Source organism: Vulpes lagopus, chromosome 13 (genome assembly GCF_018345385.1).
Source record: "Vulpes lagopus strain Blue_001 chromosome 13, ASM1834538v1, whole genome shotgun sequence".
NCBI lineage: Eukaryota > Metazoa > Chordata > Mammalia > Carnivora > Canidae > Vulpes > Vulpes lagopus.
This window is the reverse complement of record NC_054836.1, coordinates 36,859,091-36,885,128: the sequence shown is the minus strand read 5'-3', so window position 1 is coordinate 36,885,128 and position 26,038 is coordinate 36,859,091. Positions and strand designations below refer to the sequence as shown.

Genomic DNA, 26,038 nt, shown 5'->3' with positions numbered 1-26,038 from the left:
TTCTTTTTCTTTTCTTTTTTTTTTTTTTTAGAGGTAACAAAGATTTTTTTTTAAACAGATTTTTTTTTAATTTTTATTTATTTATGATAGTCACACAGCGAGAGAGAGAGAGAGAGAGAGAGAGAGGCAGAGACATAGGCAGAGGGAGAAGCAGGCTCCATGCACCGGGAGCCCGACGTGGGATTCGATCCCGGGTCTCCAGGATCGCGCCCTGGGCCAAAGGCAGGCGCCAAACCGCTGCGCCACCCAGGGATCCCTAGTATGTGTTTTCTAAAAACAAGAACATTCTATTGCATGGCCATTGTAAAATCACCAAAATAAAAAGGATAACATTGATACAGTACTATTTAATCTACAGATGTTTAGATTTGCCTGTTGTTCCACTAGCGTCTTTTTTTTTTTCCTGATCCTGGATTAAATCTAAGATTATATACTGCATTTAGTTGTGACCTTTCCTTTTAACTTTCCTTTCTTCTTTCCTTTTTCCTTTTCTTTCTTTTATTTATTTGACAGCACAAGCATGAGCAGGGGGAGTGGCAGAGGGAGAAGCAGGTTCCTTGCTGAACAGAGAGCCTAATGTGGGGCTCCATCCCAGGACCCTGGGATCATGACCTAAGTCCCAGGCAGACACTTAACAGACTAAGCCACCCAAGGGGCCTACCTCTCTTTGGTTTTTTATTTTTTATTTATTTTTATTTTTTATTATTTTCAAGATTATTTATTTATTTTATTCATGAAAGACACGGGTAGAAAGAGAGGCAGAGGGAGGCAGAGGGAGAAGCAGGCTCCATGCAAGGAGCTGGATGTGGGACTCGATCCCGGGTCTCCAGGATCACACCCTAGGCTGAAGGCGGCGCTAAACCGCTGAGCCACCTGGCTGCCCTCTTTAGTTTGTTTTAGTCTGGAACAATTTCTTAGCCTTTTGTCTTTCCTGTCTTTTATGTCTTTTGTTTTTCCTAGGACTTTCATGTTTTTGAGGAGCATAAGCTAGTTATTTTGTAGAATGTCCCTCAGCATTGGTTGATCTGATGTCTCCCCATCGTTAGAATTGGGTTATGTGTTTTTGGTGAGTTACCATAAAAGTGATGATGTACTTAGTGCACCACATCAGGAAGTAGGAGATACGGAGATACCTTAACGTAGACCGACTGGTTAAAGTTGTATGTGCCAGTATTCTCTAGTGTAAACGTAAATTTTTTTTTTTTTTTTGGCTATATGGCATTTATTGCAAACAGAATGTCTGAGGTATAAGAAGCTGACCCGGAACCCACGCCTGCCCAGGCCACGATGGGGCAGTCTGGCCTCACCCTACACCAGGCCCCCGGCACTATGAACCCAAAGCCACCTGCCCAGGGCAGGGCCCCACACACTGAGGTAGCTGCATCTTAAGCCCCCTCGAGTACAACTCCCCAGGCTTGCCCAACTCCCACACACATCCAGGCCTGGAGGGGGGGAGGCGGCTGAAGACAGGCCCCCAACACACACCACAGCCTCTGAGGAAAGGCACCTTCCTGCCCGCCAATCCCAGGGGCAGCCCAGCCGGCGGCGTGGGTAGAGGGTGGCTGGCTGCCAGAGGCAGGCATAGGGTGGGGAGGGGGCTGGCCAGGCTGGGGAGTCACGGCTGCTCCAGGCAGTCCTCAGTCACTCCCTGGGCAGCCAGCTCGGCCAGCACATTCTGCAGGTAGTTGGGGTCAGGGTAGCTGTGGCCTGTCACGTTGCGGTCTATCTCGGTCTTGTGGTGGATCTCATTCCACACCACAGTGTAAAATTGCTATTTTCTCCTTTGTATTAAGAATCTTGTTGGGGGATGTTTTAAGACCATATAAAGATCCTGTTTCTCCGGTACTATCACTAGTTTTAGTATTCATTGATGATTCTTACCTGAAATCATTATTACTGTAGTGGCTGCCATAGAATAACACTCTTATTTTGTTTATTTTTCCTCCATTTGTTAGTTGGAATTGTACTCTAAAGAAGAATTTTCATCAGGGTGCCTGGGGGGGCTCATTCAGTCAAGTTTCCAACTCTTGATTTTGCCTCCGGTGATGATCTCATGGTCCTGGGATTGAGCCCCATTTCAGACTCTATGCTCAGAACAGTTTGCTTGTCCCTCTGTCTCTGCCCCCCACCTGCCATCTCTAAAATAAATAAAGTATTAAAAAAAAGTTTTCACTTCTTCATTTCGTTTGTTTATAGTAATATGAACTCATTCTTATTTTGCAGATTATAGCATGTTAACTATTAATTTGTTGCTCTGTTGAAGTGAGGGTTTTTAAGGTGAGAGGTATTAGCATGGTGGTGGTATGCTAAAGGCATGATTCAGCACAGATGGAAAAATGATTATGATAATCTGATGTCCAAAGTACTCGATGAAGTCTTGCGAGCTAGTGTTTCTTTTTTTTTTTTTAATATTTTTTTAAAGTTTTTTTTTTTTTTTTTTTTTAAAGAGATCTTATTTATGATAGACATAGAGAGAGGCAGAGACACAGGCAGAGGGAGAAGCAGGCTCCATACTGGGAGCCCGATGTGGGACTTGATCCCGGGACTCCAGGATCATGCTCTGGGCCGAAGGCAGGTGCCAAACCACTGAGCCACCCCGGGATCCCCTACATGCTAGTGTTTCATTTTAGATGAGCAGCTTTGTACTTAATTTGAAAACTGCTTAAATGCAATAAATCTAATTAATATCTTTGATTCTCTTCTGGGGATGTTTTATAACTAGTGAAAATCAGGTCATTCTTCATGTAGAGGACACATTAAGTCTAAGTTCAGATACTGTGTCCTGCACCTGAAAATGTGTATAATAGACAATAGTTAATATACACACTTATAAAAACTGTTATTCAAGTGTAGGTTATTTTTTTACATACTGCCTTACTTAACTTTAGCTATTGATCTTGCAGTTTTCCCAGGCTGTTGCATTTTGATGTACTAACTCAATAGTGTGAAATTGGTAGAGCATTGTCAATACATTTTTTTCAGTGTTTGTTTAATCCGATGTCTCTTGTGAGTAGTATACACACTGAACCAAGTCAAAGTAATTTTTTTTTTTAAAGATTTCATTTTTGAGTCGGACAAGCATCAAACTTTTGGTTTCATCTCAGATTGTGATCTCAGGGTCATGAGATCGAGCCCCACATCAGGCTCCATGCTGAGCACTGATATGCTTCAGATTCTCTCTTCCTCTTCCATTGCCCCTCCTGTTCATGTGCGAGTGCTCTCTCAAATAAATTTTTTAAAAAGATTTTATTTTTAAGTAATCTCTACACTCAGTGTGGGGCTTGAACTCACAACCCTGAAAACGAGTCATGTGTTCCATTGACTGAGCCAGCCAGGTGCCCCTCAAATGTAATCTTTTTTTTTTTTTTTTTAAGATTTTTAATTTATTTATTCATGAGAGACATACAGAGAGAGACAGAGACACAGGCAGAGGAAGAAGCAGGCTCCATACAGGGAGCCCGATGCTGGACTCGATCACTCCCTGGGCCAAAGACAGGCACTAAACCTCTGAGTCACCTAGGGATCCCCATTCAAATGTAATCTTAAACTATTATTTTGAGATAATATACTATATACAGAACACCCTTCAAGAATTGGGCAAAACTTGTTTTTTCTATGGTAATTAAAAAGGTTGGAAGATTTAAGGGATGCTTGACTGGTTCAGTTGGTAGAACATGTGACTCTTGATCTCAGGGTTGTGAGTTTGAGCCTCTAGTTGGGCATAGAAATTAAAAATTTTTAGGAGCATCTGAGTGTCTTGGTCAGTTAAGCATCTGCTTTCGGCTCAGGTCATGATTCCAGGGTCCTCGGATCAAGCCCTGCATCAGGCTTATTGCTCAATGCAGAGCCGCCTTCTCCCTCTCCCAGTCGCTCTCCTTGTTTTTGCTCTCTTTCTGTCAAATAAATAAATAATATATATGTTTTAAAAAGAAATTTCAAAAACCATAAAAAAAAAACACACAAAACCTTGGGGCACCTGGGTGGCTCATTTGGTTAGGTGGCTACCTTTGACTTGGGTCATGGTCTTAGGGTCCAGGGATCAAGCCCGCATCAGGCTCCCTGCTCAGCAAGGAGTCTGCTTCTCCCTCTGCCTTCTGCTTGTGCCATCTCTCTCTCTTTCTCTCTCTCTCAAATAAAATCTTAAAAAAGGGGGGGGGCAGTTTTAAGAGTGCATTGGGGGGCATCTGGGTGGTTCAGTTGGTGGAACATCTGCCCTGGCTCAGGTCATGATCTCAGGCCTGGGGATTGAGGCCCCTCTCAGACTCCCTGCTCAGTGGGAGACTGCTTCTCTCCTGCCCCTCTCTCTGCTCATGTTATCCTTCTTGTGCTCTTTCAAATAAATAAAATCTTAAAAAAATGCCTTGGAAGTTGGGAGGGGGGAAAATTAGGGTAATAAAGTATGTTCAGTACTATTAAAAATAATGAAGTCTTTAAGTAAACTCTGTGTCCAATGTGGGGCTTGAACTCACAACCCTGAGATCCAAGAGTCACATGATTAATGGACTAAGCCAGCCAGGTGCCTCCGAAATAGTGGAGCCTTGATTGAGAAGTAAAGTATGTTTTCCTGTATTTGGGCTGATAATCATTAAAGCTTATGTCTTGTTATTAGTAGGATATTAACAATGTTACATTTCCTTATTAGTACTTGTTACAGATTATTCTAATTTTCTGAAAATTCCAGCAGGTGGTTTATTCCCATCATCAATTATGGAAAGAAGAAATGTGTTGTGCAATATTAACCCAAAATAAAAAAAAGAACAAAATCCCCAAACCTATGAAAATTTCAGAGCAGTTCTTTTAAAGGGCATGTATATAGCACATTACATTAACTGGAACTAGTTAAGTGCTCTAAATTTAATTTTTTCTTTTAAGATTTTATTTATTTATTTATTCATGAGAGAGAGAGCGCACGTGCGTGAGAGAGAGGCAGAGACATTGGCCGAGGGAGAAGCAGGCTCTGTGCCAGGAGCGGGATGTGGGACTTGATCCCGGGATTCCAGGATTACACCCTGAGCCGAAGGCGGACACTCAACCACTGAGCCACCCAGGCGTCCCTCTAAATTTAATTCTTACCTGTTATTTTTTTTTCCCAGCTTATTTGTTTTTAAGATTTTGTTTTTTTATTTTATTTTTAAAGATTTTATTTATTTATTTATGAGACACAGAGAGAGAGGCAGAGATATAGGCAGAGGGAGAAGCAGACTCCTTGCAGGAAGCCCGATATGGGACTCAATCCCAGACTCCGGGATCACACCCTGAGCCAAAGATGGATGCCTAACCTCTGAGCCACCCAGGTGTCCCTAAGATTTTATTTTTAAGCAAATCTCTGTACCCAGTGTGGGGCTTAAACTCACAACCCTGAGATCAAGAGATGGATACTCTACTGACAAAGCTAGCTAGATGCCTCTCAGCTTTTAAAAAAATTAAAAAAAAAAATTTTTTTTAATTAAGTAGCCTCCTCGCCCAGCATGGAGCCCAACACAGGGCTTGAACTCATGACCCCTGAGATCAAGACCTGAGCTCAGATCATGAGTTGGGTGCCCAACTGACTGAGCCACCCAGAAGCCCCTGGTTTTAAAAATTTCTTTTAAAAAATAATGTTGTGCCTGGGTGGCTCAGTTTTGAAGTATCTACCTTGGACTCACGTCATGATCCTGCTTCTCCCTCTCTCTGCTACTCCCCCTGCTTGTGCTCTCTCTTTGTCAAATAAATAAAATCTTAAAAAAATAGAGGGGGTGAGCAGAGGGAGAGGAAGAATCCCAGGTAGGCTCTGGGGCCAGCACTTGAGCCTGGTGCAGGGCTGATCTCACCACCCTGAGAGCATGACCTGAGCCAAAATCAAGAGTTGGAGGCTAACCAACTGACCCACCCCAGCACCTCTGAAAGGATTTAAAATATTTTATTTTTAATTTTAATGTTTTTTATTTTTTCTAAACGGTGTTCTTATACTGCTTTTTTGGGTTTCCAACCTGCTGTTTTATTTTTAAAATCAGAATTTTTGCAGAAAAATCTTATTAAAACATTCTGGAAAAGACTGAAATTTGATTTGTAAACTTGAAAGAGTGTAAGATTTTAAAGGAGATTAGTTTTTCTTATTTTTTATTATTTTTTAAGATTTTAAGTGATCTCTATACCCAACATGGGGCTTGAACTCACAGCCCTAAGAGTCAACACTCCCCCGACTGAACCAGTTAAGTGCCCCTGTTTTTAGATTTTAAGCTGTTAACAGTGATTTATTTTTTTATTTTTTATTTTTAAAGATTTTTATTTTTATTTTTTTTTTAATTTTTATTTATTTATGATAGTCACAGAGAGAGAGAGAGAGGCAGAGACACAGGCAGAGGGAGAAGCAGGCTCCATGCACCGGGAGCCTGACGTGGGATTCGATCCCGGGTCTCCAGGATCGCGCCCTGGGCCAAAGGCAGGCACCAAACCGCTGCGCCACCCAGGGATCCCTTTAAAGATTTTTAATTACTTTATTTATGAGACACACAGAGAGAAAGGCAGAGACAGGCAGAGGGAGAAGCCGACTCCTTGCAGGAAGCCCGATGTGGGACTTGATCTCAGGACTCCAAATAAGATCATGCCCTGTGCTGTGAAGGCAGGTGCTAAACTGCTGAGCCACCCAGGGATCCCCTGTTAACACTGATTTTGAGTGAAATTTACATTAGTGAATTTTTTTTTAACAGGAGATACTTTTTTTTTTTCATTTAAATTCAAGTAATTAACATGTAATGTATTCTTAGTTTCAGAGGTAGAGGTCAGTGATTTATATAGATTTCAGTTTTATATAACAGGTGCTCATTACATTACTACATTAATGAATTTTTAACAAATAGTGTGTTTTAGGTCTAGGTAGAAATTTAAAACATTTAGTTGTACATCAGTCTGGCTGATTCTAAATTTATAGACTTGTTAAACTAATGGCTCCTATATAAACTACATAATTATTAAATATGAAATTATAGCTAGTAATTTGGTAGTATGTAATGTATCTAGTTATGTGTCTTCAATTTAAACAAGTTTATTTTAGAAATTATACTGTTTATACTGTCTAAATAGTAGATCTGACATTTGAGTTTTGGTCATGTTATCAGTGTGAAGGTTTAACTTTTTCAGAGGAAGTTCTAAATTTTATAATAGTGCAGGCACCTGGCTGGCTCAGTGAGTATTAGTGTGTGCAACTGTTGATCTGGGTATTGTGAGTTGGAGTCCCACACTGGGGGCAGAGATTCAATTTAAAAAATCGTCTTTAGAGGCACCTGGGTGGCTCAGTCAGATATCTGGCTCTTGATTTCAGCTTATGATCTCAGGGTTGAGGGATTTACCCCTGTGTCATGCTCTGCACTCAGTGAGAAGTCTACTTGGGATTCTTTCCCTCTCTGTTCTGCACCTCCCCCCTCTCTAAAAATAATAAATAAATCTTTAAAAAAATTAAAAAAATTTTTTCTAATGCAGTTAATTTAAAAATGTTAAAAATTTCACTAAAATGGTTTCTAATGGCTTGGTCAATCATAAAATTCTGGTAACTAGTTTTATTGTAATTTTTAATTACATTTAAATACTGCTATCCTAAACTCTAACTTTGTCAGTGGGCTAACTGGATATTTTAATAACCTCAAAATACCTGAAACAAATGCTTAATTTTTTTTTTTTAAGATTTTATTCTTAAGTAATCTCTACACCCAAATGGAGTTCAAATTTGGAATCTCGAGACTGAGAGTTACATGCTCTTTTAACTAAGCCAGCCAGGCACTTCAATACTGAAACTTCTTGATTAAATTTGAAACATTAGAACTTGAAATCTGGGGACTGGTCTCAGCACAGTTTTAGTTTGTGTTAATTTTTGTTATTTCAATAATGAAGCAAACAAAAATGCTGAATTAAAATTTTTGAAAATACAGTTCTTCATTATTTAAAGAAAACTTTAAAATTCCCAAGATGATGTGAATACATAGCCAAATGATAATAAGTCTGTTTCAAGAGATTGCTTTAAGGCTATTGGTATTTGCAGTTTGACCTCTTGGCTTATTTGCAGCTGGATTTTCTTTCAGTTTGCCTATTGAATCCTGCCAGTGATAACCCATGTGTCCAGGTGGTAGGGAAACAGAAAGGCATTATTTTCTCTTTTGAAGGAGAAAAATTAACATTTTATGATAATTTTATTCAGTTAAAACAAATTTCTATGAAATGTGAATTAAGGTGTTTTTAGCCATTGTCATAGTAGGCAGTAACTATAAATGCCATAGCCAGACTTAATCTTTCAGACTGGTAATTTGCAGTTTCTGGAGGAGGTGGGAGCTGAGCTGTTAAGATTCTGGAAATCTTTTCTGTCTACACATTTTTTTTTTTTTAGATTTTATTTATTTATTTGACAGAGCACAAACAGGGAGCTGGGATTGGGAGGCTCCCCGCTGAGCAGAACCCTGTGATCTGCCAACAGCAGACACTTAAACAACTGAGCCACCTACATGCCCCATGTTTACAGAATTTTAAGATGTGTGTGTTAAAAGTAAATCAGATTTAGTTATTTGGTTGTTTTGAGGCTGTTTGTTTGGTCTCCTAATTGTCATGACTGAATTTATAGGCTCTTCAAGAGATAAACCACATATAGCACATACAGCATTTTTCCTGTATCTTTTTCTGTTTGTATCAGAGTGAAGAGAGAATTGTAATAGCTTTTTAGTTACCCACTTTTTATATTTAAAGCCTTTCCAGGTCCCTAAATAATTAAAGTTGTTTTTTTTTTGTTTTGTTTTTGTTTTTACTATTTTATTTATTCATGAGGGACACACAGAGGCAGAGACATATAGGCAGAGGGAGAAGCAGGCTCCCTGCGAGGAGCCTGATGTTGGACTTGATCCCAGGACCCAGGGATCACGACCTGAGCCAAAGGCAGGCGCTCAACCACAGAGCCACCAGGCGCCCCTAAAGTTCTAAACATAGCGGTAAATAATTATTTAAAGACTGTCCCAACAGATAACTCTGTAGGGAAAGGAATTAGAATGCCAAATACTTGTAAGTGACATTGTAGTCTTAAATATAAAATGTGTTATGGTTTTAGTCATCAGTATAGTATGTTAAATATAAGTGCATGTAGACCTCTTAGGAAAAAAAAGTTAAAACTTTGACCTAGGTCCTTTCCCAGCTCTTTTGAAGACGGTAAAAATTAAAATGACTTGCTAAGTAGACAAATGGGTGGTGGTTAGAGGTATGTTTGTGTGCTGCCCCCTGGTGGATGGTCTGTCCTGCGTTTGTTTCTACAAGTCAGTCTTCAGGTAATTAATTAAAGTGCTCCGCCACTTAACACGTTCTTAAGTGTTTTGAAAATGCATAAGCTTTTATTTCAACCTTTTTACAAGGTGTTACAGTCTAAAGCCCAGCCCACTAAAATTTTAATTCCCTGTACAGATTGTTAACGACAGATTTAGTTTGTGATAGTTTTTCTTAATAGTAAAGCTTTCAAAAGGATTAGAGTGTTGAGGAAAGGGCTGGCCAGTTGAGATGGAAAGGGCCATTTTAAATTTTTGGTGTTTGTATTACAGAAAAAGCCTGAGGGCAGATAGATGTGCTATGGGTACACTTGCAGGTATGTACTGTGCAAAGGTGAGAGCCTTATGTACTTGTATGCCTTTGCTACTTGGTGCTCTGTTTTCCTTTTGGCTTATGCTAAACTTTTTGGCCAATTACAATAACATGGTAAAGAAGACCAAGAGTTTCTTCCTTTGAGAGACTGCCCTTCATGGGTTTGGAGATGTGAGTCTTAGGTAGTGTGGTTTTGGGTATAATCACACTGATTATTATTTTTAAAGTTGTTATTATTTTAAGTAATTTTTTTTTAATTTTAAGTAATTTTTATGCCCAGCTTGAGGCTCGAACTCATGACCTTGGGATGAGAATTGCGTGTTCTGCCCACTGAGCCAGCCAGGTGCCTCTAATCATACTGGTGATAAGTGGGGTACTATATTTTAGTTTGTCTTGACTTGAGCCAATCACACATCCATGATAGGCAATTTTAATATGTCACTTTCTAAATATGGTGGAGCTGCTGAATTTTCTGTCATCAGGGTTTTTTTTTTAAGTTTATTTAGATTTTACCATTACTGCTCCTGGAAATTTGTCATCTTTTTTTGCCCCCCCCCCCCCCCCCGAATATAATTGGAAGTAAGGCTATAATTTGGAAATGGCAATATAGTTATACACTAAACTTCAAAAGAAAAAATGCAACTAGATTATCATAAAGCTTTTTTTTTTTTTTAAAGTTTTATTTGAGTAATCTCTACACCTAGTGTGGGGCTTGAACTCACAATCTGGAGATCGAGTCACATGGTCTGTCAACTGAGCCAGCCAGTGCCCCTATTATAAAGCTTTTTATTTTTATTTATTTTTAATTTTTTAAAAAAGATTTTATTTATTTATTCATGAGACACACACACACACACACGCACACACACAGAGGCAGAGACACAGGCAGAGGAAGAAGCAGGCTCCATGCAGGGAGTCCAACGTGGGACTCCATCCCAGGCCTCCGGATCACGCCCCGGGCCGAAGGCGGCGCTAAACTGCTGAGCCACCCGGGCTGCCCCCATAAAGCTTTTTAAATTAAAAGACTAATGCCTAATGCTTTTAAGTTTTTATCAAATAACAGTTACATCTAAGCATATCTGGCCTTTGAACGGACTTCCCAGTAAAAGGGAACTTGCTGAAATATCATATGCATTGGATATTTTATTGTCAGTAGAGTTACTTATCTTAGCTGCTGGGTGGAGCTGGATGTTTTGGTTACTTTGAAATGATCTATTCTGTTTTGATGTGATCTCCTTGGTCATCTCTATGAAATGTGGATATGAACTAGATTATTTCTAGTATTTCTCCAGGAGATTGAGATTGATATGATTATATTGGACAGTTTTCTTGAAGATCTATGTAAATGATTTTATTCTTTAAAAAAGTCAAATAGTAGACACCTAAAATTAAGGTAGAAATGGTATGGAAATTGGAGTTTGAATTTGGCTTTTCATTTACCTGTTTCTGACCTTGGTTAACAGAATCTCTTGAGACTGTTTCCTTAATCTATAAAGAGGAATATTAATGCCTAGTTAGCTTGGTTGTTGGTGTGAAAACACAATGAAAATGTATTTTAAGTGTGTGGCGTGATCTTTTACCCTTTAGAAGTCACTGAATAAATGGTACCTGTTATTTTCATTCTCAATATCATTGAAATTTAAAACTGATTCTTAAATTGTAATTGTGGCAGAAATAATCTGGAAATGATTAATCTTTCTGGGTGTTGCTGACGTTAGTCTTGCTAGCAGTAGAAAATGCAACTTTTCATCTGCAGCATCTTCTGTTTGTATCAGAATTGCCATAAATACAGGTTGTGTAGAATTGTTGGATGGTGTAACAAAGAATTCTTCTTAAGTGAATGGTATAGATGATTTCATTAATATAGTTATAAGATTGGTTTTTGTGAATATTCTATATTTGAAGTTACATTGTAATTATTACAGCAAAAAGAATCTTGTACTATCCACCCTACACAAGAGAAGATTGTTTTTTGAAGCAGTCCTTGAATCTTTTAGTGTTTCTGCAGTTTGGAAAATGCTAATTGTGGTTGAAGGTTATGTGAATGAAAAGTACGTATGCTTCTTCATTGTCAGATACTTATATAAACCCATTTTTTGTTTTAAAACTTATTTTCTCATTTTACAAGTACTAAAAAGCCCAGGGTTTGATTTTGTTGGAATTTATCATTTGTGAAGATGGTGACATATAGATACCAGAAAGCAGAAAAAAATGTGGAAATTTCAAAAGTACTACAGTTGAGACAGTAATGTAATAAATCCTTCTTAGCCATCACCTAGCTTCAAGAATCACCAGCTGGTAACCAACCTGGTCGGGTATCTGTGCCCCAATGCCATACCTCCACTGATTACTTCTGAAGCAAATTCAAAATAGCAGATATATTCCAATTTCTTTAAAAGACAAGGACTTGGGATCCCTGGGTGGCGCAGCGGTTTGGCGCCTGCCTTTGGCCCAGGGCGTGATCCTGGAGACCCAGGATCGAATCCCACGTCGGGCTCCCGGTGCATGGAGCCTGCTTCTCCCTCTGCCTGTGTCTCTGCCTCTCTCTCTCTCTCTGTGACTGTCATAAATAAATAAAAATTAAAAAAAAAAAAAAAGACAAGGACTTAAAAAAAGATTAGCTAGTTATAACTTTAAAAAATGTCACTAATTCATTGATAACAAATAGTCCAATTTTTCCTGGTTGTCTTTTTTTTTTTTTAAACAGGTTATTCGAATTAGGATTTGTGCAAGTTCCAAACATTTATGATTGGTTGATATGCCTTAGTGCTTTATTATTTTTAAAAATATTTATTTAAGGATCCCTGGGTGGCGCAGCGGTTTGGCACCTGCCTTTGGCCCAGGGCGCCATCCTGGAGACCCGGGATCGAATCCCACATCGGGCTCCCGGTGCATGGAGACTGCTTCTCCCTCTGCCTGTGTCTCTGCCCCTCTCTCTCTCTCTTTCTCTCTCTGTGACTATCATAAAATATATATATATATATATATATATATATATATATATATATATATATATAATAAAAAAATAAAAATATTTATTTATTTGAGAGAGACAGAGAGCATGAGCCAAGAGAGGGAGAAGCAGACTCTGCTGACCAGGGAGCCTCATGTGGGGCTTGATCCCAGGATCCTGAGATGATCTGAGCTGAAGTCAGGTGCTTAACTGACTGTGCCACCCAGCACCCCTTTCTTTTTCTTTCTTTTTAATGTCTAGGTTCCTCTTTTTTTTTTTTTAATGCTTGTTAGAAAACTTAGTATTTGTCCTGGAGAGTTTCCCAGGGTCTGGATTGTGCTGATGTGGTCTTCTTTTAACATGTACCTCTGTCCCCAGAGGACACTATAGGTCTAGAGAATGGATCATATTTAGGTATGCTTTATTATTATTTTTAATTGGCAAACATGTCATAAGCAAGATATGAGAATGTTTTAATGTGCTGGCCAAATTGTATTTGTTTAAGGGAATAACAGATTCAAGTAGTTTTTTCATATGAGTTCAAGTATATAGGTGAGGAGCACGTTGCATTGAAGTGAAACATAGATTCTTCAACCTCTTCTTCCTTAAGTAGTGTAAACATACCTGGTTTTGTTTTTTACCTCACCAGAAAGTAAAGTAGCTTATTAAGCAGGAAAAAATGGGCTGCTTTCAGCATGGTAAGGTAGCATTGCATTTATATTAATTATTTATGCACCTTGCTGGAAGAAGTATTATCTGCAAAGTGGTATATTTTGGGAGAAAAGCAAGAGTTGGGTTACCTAGCTACAAGGTATGTCAGACCACGATGTTTGGATCAAGCTTATCTACCTTCTTTGTTTTCTTGCTGCATAAGAATTCTTAAAGACTTATTTATTATTTTTAAAAATTTATTTGACAGTGAGAGCATGCAAGCAGGGGGGAGGGCAAAGGAAGAGAAGCAGACTCCTGGCTGAGCGTGGAACTTGACACAGGGTTCAATCACATGACCCATCATGAACTGAGCTGAAATTGAGAGTTAGACACTTTATCAGCTGAGCCTTTCAGGCATCCAAGAGTTCTTGACTTACATGAAACTGAGAATTTTCATACTGATTGTCTTGTGAGCAATTAACAGTTGTTTGCTTATTTAACTTGCTTGATTATACAAAACATTGAAATTGGAAGTATAAACCATGTGGATTGGTTGTATAACTCCTTAGAAACAAGGCATCTACACTCTTTCTTCAGACTCTCAGTGTGATAATTGTAGTTTCTACAGTTCATGAGTAGGTCATAGAACTTAATAATGATAAACATCAACCTTTCCTTTTAAAAACAACAACAAAACCAAAATCCAAGGATTTAGGATTTGCTTTAGATAAGGACCACATCCAGTTAGCAGTAACATAAAATAAAAAGCATTAATGTAGAAATACCCTTATATTAAAAATGTAGCAGGTTTCCCTCACCTAAAATACAGCACTTTGAAAAGTTGAGTCACCTTGGCTCAGTGGAGCATGCGACTCTTAATCTAAGGTCTTGAATTTGAGCCTCACGTTGAGGGTAGAGTTTATTTTTTTTAAAAAAAGTCATTTTAAAACACCTCTTTTTTTTTTTTTTTTTTTTAAAGATTTTATTTGACAGAGCACAAGCAGAGGGAACAGCAGAGGGAGAGGGTGAAGCAGGGAGCCTGTTTCGGGGCTTAATCCCAGGACTCTGGGATCATGACCCAGGTTGAAGGTAGATGCTTAACTGGCTTGAGCCACCTAGGCACCCCAAAACACCTCTTGGAGGTGCAATTACAGTTCACCTAGTGATGGTGAATTTTAAGTGAGAAATAAGTACTCCCTATGAAACTTGGTTTCTTGATCCTGAAATTCCATTGGCAAAATCTGATGAATTAGTTTTGCCTTTGAGTGTCAAGTATACCAGATTTTAAAGAGCTCTGTCCAACTGGAAGATATGAACTGTATATATATGCAATTTTAACATTTCTAGTAGCTACAATAAGAAGTAAAAATAGATAAAACTAATACTAGTATTTTATACAATTCAATATATCTAAAATGTTTTAACATGTGATTAATATTAAAAATTGTTGGGAAATGTTTTTAAGATTTTATTTATTTATTTTAGAGAACGAGATCAAGCATGAGCAGGGGTAGGAGCAGAGGGAGAGCAACAAGCAGGCATCCCCACCGCCACCCCTGCTTGGAGCACAGTTGACACACGGCTTGATCCCACAACCCCAGAATCATGACCTGAGTCAAAATCGAGTTGGACACTTAAATAACAGAGCCACCTAGGTGCTCCCCTTTGAGAAATTTTATATATTTTTTTTGTACTAAGCCTTCAAAATCTGTTAAACTTTATACTCACGGAAGAAATCAGTTGAGACAGGACTAGCTACATTTCAAGCCTCATGCGGATCGTGGCTATTCCATTGGACAGAGTTGTTTAAATACAGACAGCTTTTAAAATCAGTTTTTAAAATGAGGCTTGCTGGAAAAAGTGTATTGGTATTTATAAAATTAATTTAACTGGAAAAATATGGGAATGAGTTATTTTCTTTGCTTTCTTTGGAGGGGGGCTTGATTAATTTTCTGTGTGACTCAGACATATTAGAGGTTTTGTATCTGAGTATTCCCTGGTGATCACCCTAATTTTCAAGGAAGATAAGTGTAATTTGCTATATTGTATTAATGTACTTTTGAGTTATTCAGGCAGAGAGCTTTTTATTTAAATAGTAACTACCTAATGTTCAACTGTGTGTGTTTCTGTGGTTGGCTGAAATATTGGTGGTGACTTTTTTGTTTAAAGGCTCACTTTCAAAAAAAAAAAAAAAAAGGCTCACTTTCAGATCAGTATAAAGACTACAAAAATCTTATTCAGAAATCAAGGATCAGGGAATCCCTGGTGGCTCAGCGGTTTGGTGCCTGCCTTCAGCCCAGGGCGTGATCCTGGAGTCCTGGGATTGAGTCCCGCGTTGGGCTCTCTGTATGGAGCCTGCGTCTCCCTCTGCCTGTGTCTCTGCCTCTCTTTGTGTCTTTTGTGAATAAATAAATAAAATCTTAAAAAATAAATCAAGGATCAGTTTGTGCCATTAATTAATTAATTAATTAAGAGAGAGAGGCAGAAACACGGGCAGAGGGAGACGCAGGCTCCACGCAGGGAGCCCAGTGTGGGACTCGATCCCGATCCCGGAATCACGGCCTGAGCTGAAGGCAGAGGCTCAACTGCTGAGCCACCCAGGCGTCCCTGAATTAGATCTGTGAGCATACTACAGCTTTATGAGGAAATAACATAGAGAAAATCCTTGAGTTAGAGGCTTTGATGTGAGAGACTATCAAGTCAGTGATGAGGCAAGGTTATTCCAGTTGCTACTTTTCACCAGCAGTGTGTATTAAACTTTGTAAAAATTGAGGTGGACCTTTTAAGAGCTACTTCTTAGGCAGCCCCGAGTGGCTCGGCGGTTTAGCGCTGCCTTCAGCCCAGTGCGTGATCCTGGAGACCAGGGATCGAGTCCCACATCAGGCTCCCTGCATGGAACCTGCTTCTCCTCTGCCTGTGTCTCTGCCTCTCTCTTTGTGTGTGTCTCTCATGTTAAATAAATAAAATCTTAAAAAAAAAAAAAAACTACTTCTTAAAAGAAAAACCTGGTTCATAACTGTATAAAATCAGAAAGGCCATATATAAAATATTGAATACTATTATAAATACAGGTTAATTAGCAATATTGAATTTGGTCATGTTGAACACATTCCTTTTTGGATATGGACTGAATTGGTTGGCGCAGCTGGAATGAAACTCTACAGCTGGTACAGAGTGCCTCCAAGTGGCGGATCAAAGAGGCCACACTATACTGCTGTAAGTCCACAGGCTTGGCTTTTTATTTGAAAATGACTGGTTCATATGTGGACCCTGTGTCCCACTTCTTTGCATAAGAAAATAAGGCAGAGAGAAACCTTGTTACAAATTAGATTTGGTTTTCTTTTCCTGCCTTCTGCTGGTGTTAGCCTTGTTAGATTGTTAGAGCCTCAGTCTCTTTACGACGTGGGAAATCAGGGATTTCCTTGATTTGTGTAAGTGTTGGTAGAGAGAAGGGGGTCAAAGCCTTTTGGGAGAAATAAGATGAAGAAAATGTACAAATGTACATTCAGGACCTGTAGGTAGTTAGGACAGAAAGTTGCAAGTCTAATATATTTTTGTTTCTTGTATTAGGACTTGACTGTGAAATGTCTGGCTTCAGAAGTACCTGGATGCCTGTGTATGCAGTTGTCCTGATCTTGAGGCAATTGAGTTAGCCAAGTTTTCAGCATCGTTGCCTTCCTTTATTGGTATTAATATGTAGCCGTGTCCATTTAATGTCAATATTGAGTCGTGACATGTAAATAATCATTGTATGGTTTAAAGCTGTGGGGGTAAAGTGAAAATTTTTGCACAGGATTAACCTATACTTGACCTTTAGGGTGTAATAAAAATTACAGCCTGTAATCTTTGTGAAGTCATTTGATGTGGTTACGTTGTTGGTTGTATTTTAAGTGAAATCAGAGATTGAATATAGTGTAGTTAAGAGGGTAGACTCTGGAGCTGGAATTCCCAGAGATAGATACTAATGCTGCTACACATGAGCAGTGTATATTTGGACAGGTCAAACTTACGTTTTTTTTTTGTTTGTTTTGTTTTGTTCTTTTTTGAGAGTGAGAGAGCACATACACAGGGGGAGGGGCAGAGGAAGAAGGAGAAGCAGGTTCCCCACTGAGCAGGGAGCTGGATGCAGGGCTTGATTCCAGGACCCCCAGGATCATGACCCAAGCCAAAGGCACTGCTTAACCAACTGAGCTATCCAGGTGCCCGAGTTTTGTTCCCTAATTGATAAAATGCTGACTGTGAAGGATGAAGGAGGTAATAGACACGGTCCTAGGCAGTGTGGCTGCTATGGCAAAATACCACAGACAAGGGGGCTTAAACAATAGACATTTATTTATCATAGTTCTGAGGTTGGGAAGTCGAAGATAAAGGTGCAGTCAGTGCAGTCAGATTCTTTTGGTTCTTGGTAAGAGCCCTGTCTTCCTGACCTGTGGAAAGACACCATCTTGCTCTGGCTCACATGGCCTCTCATCAGCCCTGGTCTCTCTTCTCACAAAGATAGTGATCCCGGGGCCCTCAGCTGGCTTAGAAGAAGAGCATGCAACTCTTGATCTTCAGGTTGTGAGTTTGAACCCCATGTTCAGTATAGAGATTACTTAAAAAAATTTTTTTATAAAAAAAGCTAGTAATTTTATGGGGGCTCCATCCTCATGACCTCCTCCTGAGTGCTTTTTCCAAAGGCCCCACTTCCTAATGCCATCCATCACATTGGAGGTTAGGGTGGCAACATAGGAATTTTGGGAGGTGAGGGGATGTAAGCATTCCATCGGTAACAGTGTTTTCTTGTTTATATTCTTATCTGCTTTCAAACTTTATAGTGAAGAAAAGAACCTACGGTGAAAGACACTTGGTAACACCTAGTAATCTAAAGTTTGAATTGGAAGTAATCTGCATGAAGACACAGTTTATTTCTCTTTCAGATAAGGTGTCTATTTTCCAACTGTGGCTTAGGAGCAATGACCATCCTAATAATAATGTGCACTCTAGTGTGACTAGAATGTGTCTTAGTATATTATTTTGGACTAAAAGGGACTAGCACTTGATGTAGAAAAAGCTGATTGTAGAGGGGGTTAGGAAGTGTACCAGTGGAACCTGGATTATCATGTCAAAACAGAAAGCAGAGGAGCTCTCATAAATTATTGGAGTCATGTTACAAGATGGAGAAGTCAGTATGAAGATACTTGCACTGATTGGCCAAAGATGGGGTGATTTGAGCATCAAAAGGGATTAATGCAATGGATTGATATGCCCCAAATACCTATGACTCTGAATTTATGATGATACTGAAAAGAAATAATCATTTGGTTATCTTTGGATGGTGCCAGAGCACCAACTCATTATTCTGGGAAGTTTGAAATAACAATATCTTTGAACTCCTGAAAGAAGAGATGGAGATGAGGATTTGTATGAAGCTAATTTATTTTGGATATGACTTTAGGAAGCAAGAGTGGGGAATGGGGAATTAGGAAAAGACAATGTGAAAGGTACTTTACGGAGATTGATATAAGGAAAATGGACCTTAGAGAAAGGTACAGAATGCTTCACAGCTGAACATGGGCATTTATCTCCTGGCTAGTTCTCTTCCCTTGTAAACTGTGGATTGTCTTGAGGGTTCCTTTGGTTGCAGGCTCCTCCTAATACTCTTCTGAGGCTTTGGAGAAAGCCCTGAGGTAAAACAGATGCCTAAGGTGTGTGCTTAGTGATGGAAGGAGGCAAGGCCAACCTCACAGCTGTGGATGCCATCAGAGGTGAAAGAGGGATTGTAATAAGGAGCACAAAACCATCTACAGAGGGAAAGAATCCTTTATTCTGTCTTCACTGTATTTACTGAGCTTCACACTTAACTGTATTTACTGAATCTATCCAGATATTTGGCAAGGGAAAGTTGTTCCTTTTTTTTTAATAAAGATTTTATTTATTTATTTGACAGAACGGGGGAGCAGCAAGCAGAGGGAGAAGCAGGCCCCCTACAGAGCAGAGCTATATCCCAGGACCCTGGGATCATAGATGCTTAGCAGACTGAGCCACCCAAGTGTCCCGGGAAAGTTGTTCTTAATGAAAGAACTCAAGCTAAATTAAAAAGATACAGAAGCCATGTTAAAATGATAAAACTACTTTCAATCTTGAATAAAATAATGAATTTAGGCAGTGATCATCGATGTTTGTGGCATCATGGGAAGATAGCTAGAGATACACATCTCCTTGTGGAAGTACAAGACACTTTCTTTTCTTTTATGTTTTTCTTTCTTTTTTTTAAGTTTCATTTATTTATTCTTTATACCCAATGTAGGATTTGAACTCAGGACCCCGAGTTCAAGAGTTGAATGCTCCTCTGACTGAGCCAGCCAGGCACCCCAGTACAAGACACTTCTTGTAGTACATTATTGTCTCTTCCCAAACAAGTGGCAACAACAAAAAGCAAATTGAAACTTCAGATCTAATTACAGAGGGGACAGAGGAGAATATTAAGCACCATCATGGGGGCTATAATTAGCAAAATCCAGTCAGTGAGAAATTATAGGACAAATGACAGGTTTGCAGTCCCTCTCCCCCCATAAGCTGCAAGGAAAGAAACAGTGGGAAACATTGTGGATTGTGGGACTCGAATCCTAATCAACCAAATGCAATATATGGCTCTTTTGAGATACTGATTGAACAAACGGAATTTTTTTTTTTTGATTTAAGAACAACTGTGACTAGGTATTTAATATGAAGTTTTTCTTCATTTTTAAGGACTGATGATAGTATTTTGCCTACTTAAAATCCATTTTTTAAAAAGATTTTATTCGGTCATGAAACACATGAAGAGAGGCAGAGATATAGGCAGAGGGAGAAGCAGGCTCCTTGCTGAGCAGAGAGCCTGATACAGGACTTGATCCCAAGACCCCAGTATCATGACCGGAGCCGAAGGCAGATGTTCAGCCACTGAGCCACCCAGGTGCCCCTAAAATCGATTTTAAAAGAGATATGAATATTCATAAATAAAAGGTATAAGTGACAAATTTGGAGTGATGAGTACATTCTAGGAGGCAGGCATTTGGCGTGGGAGAGAAGCATGGGTAGCTTCAGTTGTCTTGTTCTGATTATTGGGGCAGGTGGATTCATAGATGTGTAATATTTTTTATAAAGCATAAAAGACCTAGCATATCAAATTCAACATAGTAAACAATTTATTGAAAATGACACAAAAGGGATACAATGGATAAAATCCAGAATGAGTTATCATGCAGGGCTTGTGACCTATCCACAAATAAATGGCAAGAAGAATGTAGATCTAAGATATAACTCCACACGTGTGCATCTTGAGTTGTTTTTTTTTTTTAAATTTAGGCTCTGTGCCCAGTGTAGGGCTTGAACTCACAGACTCAGGATCACAAGTAACATGCTCTAGGGACTGAGCCAGTAGGTGCTCCTCCTCAGGATCTTGATAGGAATAAACAAACTATATGAATATATTAAATAATTGGAAATAGAGTGGATATCTGATATCAAGGAATTTCTGTAAATCACATTGAGGAGCAGTGATGGTTTATTTTATTATTTTTTTTTAAGATTTTATTCATTTATTCATGCTACAGAGAAGGCAGAGTCCTAGGTAGAGAGAGAAGCAGGCTTCCCACAGGAAGCCCAATGCAGGACTCGATCCCAGCACCCTAGGATCATAGCATGAGCCAAAGGCAGACCAACCACTGAGCCACCAAGGTGCCCACAATGATGTTTTAGTTTCTGTTTCTATTTTGAGAGAGAGCACTCAGGGTGGTGGTGGTGGGGTGGGTGGAGGAGGGGGAGAGAGAGGGAATCTTAAGCAGGCTCAATGGCAGGCTTGAGCCTAATATGAGGCTCCATCCCAGGACCATGAGATGATGTCCTGAGCTGAAATGAAAAGTTAGTTACCCAACTGACTGAGCCATCCAGGTGCCCCATAAGCAAAAGTCCTTTTAAAGCTGTCTACTAATGTACTTGAGCATGACAAGCCATGTAAGTGGAACTTCTTGGTACTGGTGTGAGTATAGATAAACCAGGTAAGGTGATCATACTTAATAATTGAACCTGGTATGGGGAAAAAAAAAAAAACCTGGTATGGGCATATGGAAGTTGATTTTTTTAGTTTGGTGTCAATTTGAATAAAATTAGTTGAAATTTGGGACATCTGGGTGGCTCAGCAGTTGAGTGTCTGCCTTTGGCCCAGAGCGTGATCCTGGAATCCTGGGATCAAGTCCCACATCAGGCTCCCTGCATGGAGCCTGCTTCTCCCTCTGCCTATGTCTCTGCCTCTCTCTCTCTGTGTCTCTCATGAATAAATAAATAAAATCTTAAAAAAACAATTAGTTGAAATTCGTTCCAGGAATTACTAAAGATCTTAAAGATAACCTTTGGAGTCTACATGAGTTTCTTTTTTCTTTTTTTTTTTTTTTTTTAGATTTTATTTATTTATTCATAGAGACGCAGAGAGAGAGAGAGACAGAGACACAGGCAGAGGGAGAAGCAGGCACTATGCAGAGAGCCCAACATGGGACTCGATCCAGGGTCTCCAGGATCATGCCCTGGGCTGCAGGTGGCGCTAAACCGCTCTGCCACCAGCGCTGCCCCCTACATGAGTTTCTATTGCATCTTTATTCCATAATTAAACTTGCTTCTAGCAGATTGTATTGAAGTCTCATTATAACTAATATTTCAAGCACAATAAGCATTTTTGAAGATTTTTATCTATTACCCTAAATACTTAGTAAATTTTACCCCATTTTTCCTTGTGGAGGGAAACTTTTAAATTCTTTATGATTAAATAAACTATGTTGAAGTTTTTTTTTTTAATGTAATGAATTAATTAAATCATTATTTTTCTGGTTTTTGTCATACTTAAATGTAGTGGTGGTTGTTCTCACTTTTCCTGTGAGCTGTAAGAGAATCTTTGGGATGGGCAGCCCTGGTGGCTTAGCAGTTTAGTGCCGCGTTCGGCTCAGGGCGTGATCCTGGAGACCCAGGATCGAGTCCCATGTCGGGCTCCCTGCATGGGAGTCTGCTTCTCCCTCTGCCTGTGTTTCTGCCTCTCTCTCTGTCTCTCTCATGAATGAATAAATAAAATCTTAAAAAAAAAAAAATTTGGGAATATTTGTAGTTTCTGATAGTTTAGATCTTGTGTTTTTCTTCCCCAGGAATAGATAACAAATTTTATTTTTTTATTTTTTAGATAACAAATTTTAATTTAACTATCATTTGAATGCTTCTCAAATGCTAAGCGCTGTTCCATGTTCTGAACACAACAGAGAATGAGATGGCCCAATTAATTAGTTGCTATTCTAAGGCATGTATATCCTATGACTTAGGTGTGCTTCAGGAGGAGGTAGGACACCAACACACTTTGCAGCTGGTTAAACTGAACTTGAGTGATTAGATAATCATATGGTAGAAACATATCCATATCTATTTTCTTGACTCTTAACAATTTAGAATTAAACATAAATAGAACCTAATTTTAAAAGCTGAGATTGAAGATCAGTAAAGCAGGTGATAATCCTTTTTTCTTTTTTTAAATAAAATGAACTTGATTTACTTGTATTATTTTTTAAATAGAATTTAAACTTGTTTTATTTGTTTAAAGTAATCTCTGGACACAATGTGGGGCTCAAACTCATGACCTTGAGATCAAGAGTCACTCGCTGCCACCTGAGCCAGCCAGGCACCCCTGGATTTACTTACATTGTTAGGGAAAAATCTAAAAACAGCCATTTAAGGGGAATAATTATTTGTGTTGGCAAAATATGGCTAATAGATTACTTCTAATGTACAAAAAATGGTATTCTATTTAAAGAATTTCTTGGGAACCCTGTGAAATGGTATTTATTTTTGCGATAAGAATAAACATCTGCCAGTTGACCTAAACTCTGTATGCACACTTACATATATACTTCTGGGGAACAGTTTTGATAATGTATATACCTAGGAAAAAAATCCAGTGGGAATGAATATTTAGTTTCTTAACACTGCTCTGCTAATTCTTACTGATAGGTGCTTGAGTAAAACTTAGTACTTTCAGGGGCAACTGAGTGGCTCTGTCAGTTAAATCTCTGCCTTCGGCTGAGGTCATGATCCCAGGGTCCTGGGATTGAGCCCCATGGTGGGCACCCTGCTCAGCGGGGAACCTGCTTCTCCCTCTCCCTTTGCTCTACAGCCTTTCCTGCCTCTGCTCTGCTCTCTCTCCCTCTCAAATCTTAAAAAAACCCAACAACTTAGTACTTGCATGTGTGTAGTAAATCTTATTTCCTTGGTTACTGAGGGTAAATATTACACAATATTGAGTAACTTTTCTGTTAGCTGAAGCAATATATAGTACTTGTGTAATCTGCGTATTAGACATCCTAGCAGACTGTGTATATATATGTGTGTGTACGGGCATACACACACACACACACACACACACACACACACACGTTTTCAATTTGGGCGTGGCGCTTATTGTGGGACCCAAACTCATGACCCGGAGACGCTGAGATCAAGAGTCTGATGCCTAACTGAGCCACCCAGATGCCCCAGTAGAGTATATTTATAAAGGTTTTTTTTTTTTTTTTTTATAAAGGTTTTTATGGGAAATATAGTTTATCCTAAAGCAAAAATACAGGGATGCCTGGGTGGCTCGGTTGAGCGTCTGCCGTTGACTCAGGTTGTGATCCTGGAGTCCTGGGATCAAATCCCACATCGGCTTCCCTGCATGGAGCCTGCTTTTCTCTCTGCCTATGTCTCTGCCTCCCTCTCTCTCTCTGTCTCTCATGAATAAATAAATAAAAATCTTAATACTGTATTTTTGCTTTTTTTTTAGTGTGTCCTGTAGCTTTAACAATTGTTAGAACATAAGTTATTTTCAAACAAATCTCAGACTTAGCATTTCATGTGTAAATTCTGAGGCTGAGGTGGTGGTTGAAATTTTTTTCCCCTTAAATTGACATTCTTACCATCTCTTGGGTGTATTTCCCTGATGATTGTGCTTTGTTTTACTGTCCCATAAAAATAATGTAAAGCTATTTTTTCCTTACTCCTCAAGTTTGTGATTACAAACAGGATGTACTTGAGTTTAGTTAATCTACATGTTCTTTATAGTTCCCTGAAGGATAGGCAGTATCTAGCATTTATTTGTTCTCATGTATTCAGGGGAATACAGGAGACAAAGGACTAGGTTATGAATGTGGTTTAAGTTGTGTTTTGCTGTGGTACTTCAAAATACATGGATTATTTGACCAGGAAAGGGAAACTTCTAATTTTAGAAGTTAAGCAATTTAATTATTTCACTTGATATGCTAAGCCCAGTTACTAATCTTTTTTTTTAAAATAGCTAGTTGACTATAAATTCCTTTCCCTTCTAAGGGGGTGATTTTGTGTGTGGCACCTGTATTACAATTTCACATAATTAATGTCTTTAGCTCCCTTTCTCCCTCTGATAGTGTTGAAGGGGTAGAAGAAAAGTAGATAGATACATTAAATACTGTATATAATTGTTACTTTGTAGCCTGTGTGTGTGTGTGTATGCATTTGAACTAAGGTTGGAATTTTTTTTTAGGGTATTGAGATATGAAAGCTTAATGAATCAGAGTGGTTTATAATTACACATCACTGAGTTAGGCAATATCCAAACAATTTATACACATAGATCTAATACCAAAGAGTTTAATGTATGACACAAAGATGCATACATAAGATGCTGAGACATTTACAATTTATCAGGTGCCAATAAAATATCAAAGTAATGAAGTGTTTTGTATATATAACATGTGAATACAAAGAATGCTGAATAACTTTACCTGCTCAAACTTGCTGTTAAAGAGACAAATTGACAGCATTTTTGATCAGTAAAGAGAGGATGCGCATTTCCAAATGCCAGCCAGAATTATTTAATTGGAAAGGTTTTAGGCCTAACAAAAATTCCATACACTTAATGAAAGCAGAAATCTTACATATCATATTTTTGAGGATCTCTTCTATAACTCGTGTTAGAAAATTCAAACTTTATTTTTTAAGTTTTTATTTTAATTTAAATTAGTTTATATACAGTGTTAGTAAGGTCGGTCAGGGATTTTTAATGATATCTGGACTATAGAGTCCCTTGGTAGCCTGAAACTTAAGGACCTCATAGAATGTTTTTCAATGCATAACATAAAATACATAGGATTATAAAGGAAATCAATTATTTTGAAATACAGTTAGCAAAATATTAAAACTCATAGTGAGTATATACTTAACATAATAAGTTCTGGCAACACATCTAAATTTAACAGCAGTGGGTGTAGATTGTAAAAATCTGCATCAAGTTAATATGATATGAATGTCTAATGTATATATATTTTTTTGTCTAATGTATAGTAATGTCAAAATTATGAGTGTGATTCTACTGTGGCTTAATGCCAACATTCACAATTAAAGGAGGTACTAAATTTCAATTAGGGGATAGTGAAAATAAATAGGATTTTTATCCCTACCCATCTAGGTTCCTTGAATCTATCTGTGGACCCCTTGACTATGATCTCAAATTAAGAACATCTGTAGTTTGGCTTTGTTTGTGTCTATGTATGCTTAATTTAAGGCTTGAGGGTTTGAATTTAGTATATAGTCCCCATACAAAATGTTTCTCAAATATTATAATTTTTAAAAGCCAAATTTAGGGGGTCTTGGCTGGCTCAGTGGTAGAGCATGTAACTCTTGATCTTGCGTTGTAAGTTTGAGTCTCATATTGGGTGTAAAGATTACTTTTAAAATCTTTTTTGTTTTTTAAGGATTTTACTTATTTGTTATGGGAGACACAGAGAGAGAGAGAGGCAGAGAGAAGCAGGCTCTCTGTGGGGAACCCGATGTGGGCCTTGATCC

At 38.6% G+C, this 26,038-nt stretch overlaps 1 protein-coding gene across 1 annotated transcript in view; it reads left to right on the top strand.

The window, feature by feature from the left end:
* Positions 1-26,038, top strand: part of IGF2BP3 (insulin like growth factor 2 mRNA binding protein 3) — a 148,844-nt gene that overhangs the window by 22,141 nt on the left and 100,665 nt on the right. The gene's annotated exons all lie outside the window — the stretch shown is intronic.